The 5,641-nt window shown below is 42.0% G+C and overlaps 1 protein-coding gene across 1 annotated transcript in view; it reads left to right on the top strand.

Moving 5' to 3' along the window:
* Nucleotides 1-1,773, top strand: part of efna3a (ephrin-A3a) — a 40,617-nt gene extending 38,844 nt beyond the window's left edge. The window contains exon 5 of the mRNA XM_084695498.1: nucleotides 1-1,773. This exon is cut by the window's left edge and continues 441 nt beyond it. The gene's annotated coding sequence lies outside the window, so the exon portion shown is untranslated.
* Nucleotides 1,774-5,641: the final 3,868 nt, after the last annotated feature.

The following is a 5,641-nucleotide window of genomic DNA, read 5'->3' as shown; positions in this document are numbered from 1 at the left end:
GCAGTGATACTGCCACCAGCCCAGTACGGCTAGGTTACACCAGCACTCACACCCAATCAGGACTCGTAATTGGAGCACGGCCATCCATCTAGTAATAAAGCCAAATGGCATTTTGTTTCGATAGCTGAAATGACCCAGGACATTGGAGTTGAATGGAACACAAGGATTCTAAACCTAAATGGACTTATAGACCTTGGGAAACCCAAGCAGGCTTCTAATGTGGAGCCAACTCAGCCTTGGCTGTGTTGCAGTGGAGGCCTTGCAGGACCCTTCTGTATGCTGTACAACAGGCCTCTAATGTACTGTGCCACTGCTTTGCTAGATGCTCTGCTAGATGGGCCAGGGTCAGACTAGAGTGGGTATCAGACGATCACAGACGAGCCCCGGTGTGTGTCCCTGGAATCATACGAGCGGCGTGAGAGGATCTCTGCCGAGCTTTCAAGTGCGGTATCTATTCCCGGCAGACATCAAAACAGCGTGACTTTGACGATGGGAGGAGATGAGAAGCTGTTCTCTGCCAAGGCAAAGAGGTCCCTCTCAACACTAGTCCGTTGTCTATCTCGTTTCTGCCTTTGAACCATAAACACACGTAGAAAAGTACAAACTAGTGCTTAAAGGCCACTTTCGGAAGCATATCTGCGCTAGGTCTGTCTGAGACAAGGGTTCGCCCACAGCACTCTCTCAGGCTGTGGCTGTCAGCCCTTCTTTCAGCAATCAAACAACAGAGTGGTTTCAAATAGTGCTAAATTACAATGCTAAAATCTCCCACTGTTGCAGTGAATTTCCGTTCCAATACAGGCACAAGTCTCTATTCTTCAACCATTTCAGAGAATCTTATAAAAACACGACTGGTCATTATAGCAAGCTCCAGTCACCATGGAAATGACCCCATACAGTCGCCAGAGTGCGGCAGGTGCCTGAGGAGACTGTGCTGTGTCACAGATCACTGTTGCCGCCATTTTGTTACCATGCGTGAATGTGCTACTAAAACAACAGCTTACATGTTTTATACTTGTAACGAAGGACAACATAGAACTAACAAGAGCTAAGCTGTGTTTTTTTATTTGTTTGATTATCACATTTGATAACATTATTTATGTATGCATTACTTTATGTATTTATTTATGCGCATTTCTAGACTTTTTTATTAAGCTACTGTGCCAAACGTCCTTTTTTCTCAATGTTTTGATTCCTAACAAGGATTCTTTAAAGTAGATGGACGTACTGCTGTAATACAGTCCAATGGAGAGAAGTATTGGCTGAGACCTGTGACCAGAGATAATGTAGAGTCAACCTGTTCTTATGCAACAGATCCTCCAAACTCAATGACACAAGACGTATATGATGACAGCATGAAACAAGAGGAGTGGTGAAATTGGCTTAAAGTCCGCGATCCTTCAGTGCTGCACTTAGTCTTGACACACACACAAAATAAGAACATTGCATTGTAATGTTTATACAGGCTGGTTAGGAAATCATTGTGTCAGAAAAAGAGAAAGAGAGAGCAAACATATGTGTGCACAAGTATGTGCGTATGTATGTGCTAGGAATGTGTTTGTCCCTGCTTCGAATATGTGTGCATTTTAGAAATTTCGTATTCGTTAAAGGACTTGTTTGTAGGATCTGAATATGCAAGCGTGTATGAGAGGGTGTGTGGCTCTATAATGTTAACTTAGTTTACGTTAGATGGGGGTGGGGAGGGGAAAAAAGCATTTACTAATGTTGGAGACAACAATAAGAATTGTGTTTACCTTTGACAGGAAAGAATTTGAGAAAAACTGTACATTGAACTAAGAATTAATAAATTAATAACAATTAAAAATCCTACTAGCTATATCTTTTTTGTTTATTCTCACTGTCTCTGGGTTACACACTATCTAAAACATTTATTTTATACACCAGTCATCACTTATTTGTTCAGCTATTTGTGTTTGTATTTATGTCGGCCCCTAGCTAACCTCTCCCTCACTCTCAATCTACCTCAACAACATACACAACTCATCCTCCACATGCTCTGTCTCCATCGCCAATCTCTCACAACCTTTACCTGTTACAGTTCACACAGACATGCACTGTGGAAATAAAAAGTAATGACCACATGGGAAGATCATTCTTCTCTGATAGCCCATCCCATTTTCAACACCTAACACCCAAGAAAACACCTGCAGCAAATTCATGTCTCTTCATATCTTTCATTCCCCCTCTCCTCCCTCCCTCCCTCCACCCCCCCCCCCCCCTCTTGTTTCCTTGTCAATTCCTTTTTAATCTCTGTACAGACAACTCAAAGAATACGACCAATGACACATCCATCCACCCTGACACTGTCTGTGTCAAAAAGGACAGGGTACATCAGATTTTTGGGCTGTGATGTTTTTCATCATTCTACCCTGAAAATCACACAAAAGAGGAAGAAAAGGGGGGCCGGCTCCAAGATCTTCCCATGATGTTCTAGTCTGTTTGGCTGGAGGTGTAGGAGTGGAGTGTTCACTGGAGGCTAGTTACAATTAATGATGTATTACATGTAAACCTAGCTCCTTGATTAGAACTGACAGTCCTTTAATTGAAAGATAGATAACCGCCATGTTTGTTCAGTTGCACAAAAGCTTCTAAGGTCTCTCTGACGGCTGTGAAACGTAGACCGGCCGGGAGATCTCCCGACTCTACCGACGGCCAGTCCGACCCTGCTCTATATCTATGTTAAGAATCGCACCGTCAATGGTTCACTTATTTTGACAGACTTTCAAGCTGTTCACTGAAGGGTAGAGAAAGTGTTTGAGGGCTAAATAGGTTTACTGAGAAAACACACCTGGCTAGTTTTGTACATAACATTATTAATGATAGTGCACATTTTGTTTACATAAGTAAAAAGTACAGTATGTTCAGCATATTTAAATGTTAACTGATATCGCCAAAAAGGAGTTTGAAGGCCCAAGGCGTTGTCAAGCCTGTGTAGAATTTCGCTACTTTGAAATCAAGGAAGACATTCCATTAGTAAAAGTAGACGACCTTTCTTTGTTTAGACACATTTATCATTTTCTGAATCATTTACCGTGAGATAAGCCATCTGTACTGGATGAATGGGGACGAAGGGGTAGCATTCCCCAGACGACGTGTGCCGTCTGGTCCCAACAATGCAACAGATGCCTTCTCCTTAGAGAACATGTTATCTTGCGACATCGATGAACAATCTCTTCTGCGAAGGGGTAGAGCTGCAGACTGATTCCAGCTGGGCCAGGTCTAGGCCTGACATCGACGGCTAAAGATTATTGATTTATCCAACGGAGACATGTTGCTGAAAAGGAAATTACATGTAGTAGAAGGATGACGGGTTAAAAGAAAATATTTCATCACTGCCTCAACCTCAATTCATTTTGAGAGATCAATTCAAATATTATGCAGTTCTTATTTTAAATCTATAGATGTCGCTGTGGCGCTCTGACTCACGGTTGGGCATAGAGGCAACCTAGTTGGTTTCAAAGCAGGTGTCTACACTCTCAATTTTAACATATATTATGTAATGAATTGTATGTACATTCATATGTAATGAATGTACCAGAATTACTACCTGATTTGCTTAACTTTGCAGTCATTCAATATGTATGTTACGTGGTCACTAAATAAACCTAAAGTCCCAAGCTGGATCATAGGTATTTTTATGTTTACGTAACTCTGGCATGATGTCACAAACCTACTTTTAAAAACGTTGTGCTGATCTCTTTTACACTGTTGTGAAATGTCGAAAATCATAATGCGATCTACATATAGCTCATCTGGACGTCCCACTTGTTCAGTGGTCCAGATATCTGCAAGACCTTTATTAAACATCAGCAGATGCCAGCCCTCTGATGGTGCCAAATGTCCTCCGGTGCCAAGTAGCACAGTGACCAGGTGAGGGAGAGGTTGGGGCTTTTTACACCCACTGCCGAGAGCACAGGAGCAGCTGGCCCTGTAGAGGCAAGCAGGCACGTGACTTCAACACCTCTGGGTCAACGTCTGCTGTTTGGGTGGGTGGATGGGTTGGATTCATGCCTCATTAAAGACGACAGCCCTGGTCTTTGTATTGGGTTTTGTTCCTGTAGGCTGTTAAAGTCTTGCTGATTCTGAAAGTCTGTCATCTCCCGGGTGATTGACTGGGTCATTAATTCCACAAATTGCTCAGAGGCTTCACACACCTTTACCTTTACATCCACTGTCATTAAAAGGCTACAAAACTCTGCCTTGACATCACCTCAGCCGCTAATCTAGAAAACAACTCTAGGTCTTTTCTACACAAGAAACATGGTCCAAATAATGTACATTTAAGTTATTTTCTAATGCAGAATACTAATGCTTTATTTGTATAGGTGTGATTGAAACACATTCTGCCATTGCATACAAACTTTGCCGGAAGCAGGAAAATGTCAATGTCTATTTTAATTAGAAAGCCTGTTAATCTCAGTTCCGAGAGGGCTTTGCGCACATTAATTTAGTTCCCTGCCAATCCTCTCTGGATCAGCTAGTTCTAAAGCACTGAAGGAAGATATTTATCACAGAATATCAAGCAGTCCACTGTCGCCAACCCACTCTCACTTCCAGTTAGGTGCAAAAATGTTCCGGAATATGAAGTGGTGTAAACTCTCCGTCCAAGAAAAATCTCTATTCATTGTCCAGATGTCGTCTCTTGTGTACTGCAGATTCTTCGAAGGTGTCTCAGAATACAGGAAGCATTCAGGGATCAAGTGCCATCCCTCAGATCTCAAAATAAAGTGATAATTATTGAATATGCTTCATATATCATTACATTTATAATGATCATGCTAAAAGTTAGTTTGTCATATCACCTTTTTTGGGGGGTTTAAGCTTCTTCTAATTTAGAAAACCAACACACACTACTGTAAGCTCCCCGGGCCCTCTGTGCTACCTCTGATAAGCGTTAACACTCCCTTGTGTGACTACATAAATGGATATTAAACATAAGATGCTTTACCCGTGATTTATTTTTGACCAGGGACAGTTGTGTAACACTACTGTTTGGCTTTACACAGATTTTCTGTACAAAATCTACCAAAACAAACAAACAAACCTCAAACCCCATGAAAGCATTGCTTGTGTAACTGTCTTGAATGCTACTGTTTTTTGAATAACTTTTGATATGTGTCAATCCGTTTGTTTTCGTCTGTCCAACATATGAATTATTAAGGATTGAGTCCACCAGTCATCTGGCCTCTTCCTCTGGTCCCTGTGTTTCCTTTCACACTTTCTTCTTCTTCGCTCCATATCTGTCCATGTCTGCCTGTTGTTTACTCCCATTTCTTTCTAATCTCTCCCTTCATCGCCTTGCTTTTCCTCGGTTGTTCCCCTTTAACCCTGGCTTCTTATTTTAACTGTCACACCCTCCTTTTCAGTCCTCTCTGTACCCTATTATCCCCTCTCTCTCACTCTCTCTCCTCACTCACTCACTCACTCTCTCACTCTCTCTCTCTCTCTCTCTCTCTCTCTCTCTCTCTCTCTCCTTCTCCCTATATTTAGTTGTAATCCCCTATTTATGGTTGCCACATCTGCCCAACACTCAACAGCTGGGGATATATTCACACAAACAGCCACACCCCAACACACACACACACTTATACACACACACATACACACACACCCACACATAGGG

Source organism: Hypomesus nipponensis, chromosome 4, assembly GCF_054491055.1.
Source record: "Hypomesus nipponensis isolate SF chromosome 4, ASM5449105v1, whole genome shotgun sequence".
In the NCBI taxonomy this organism is placed as follows: domain Eukaryota; kingdom Metazoa; phylum Chordata; class Actinopteri; order Osmeriformes; family Osmeridae; genus Hypomesus; species Hypomesus nipponensis.
This window is presented reverse-complemented; position numbering and strand designations above follow the sequence as displayed.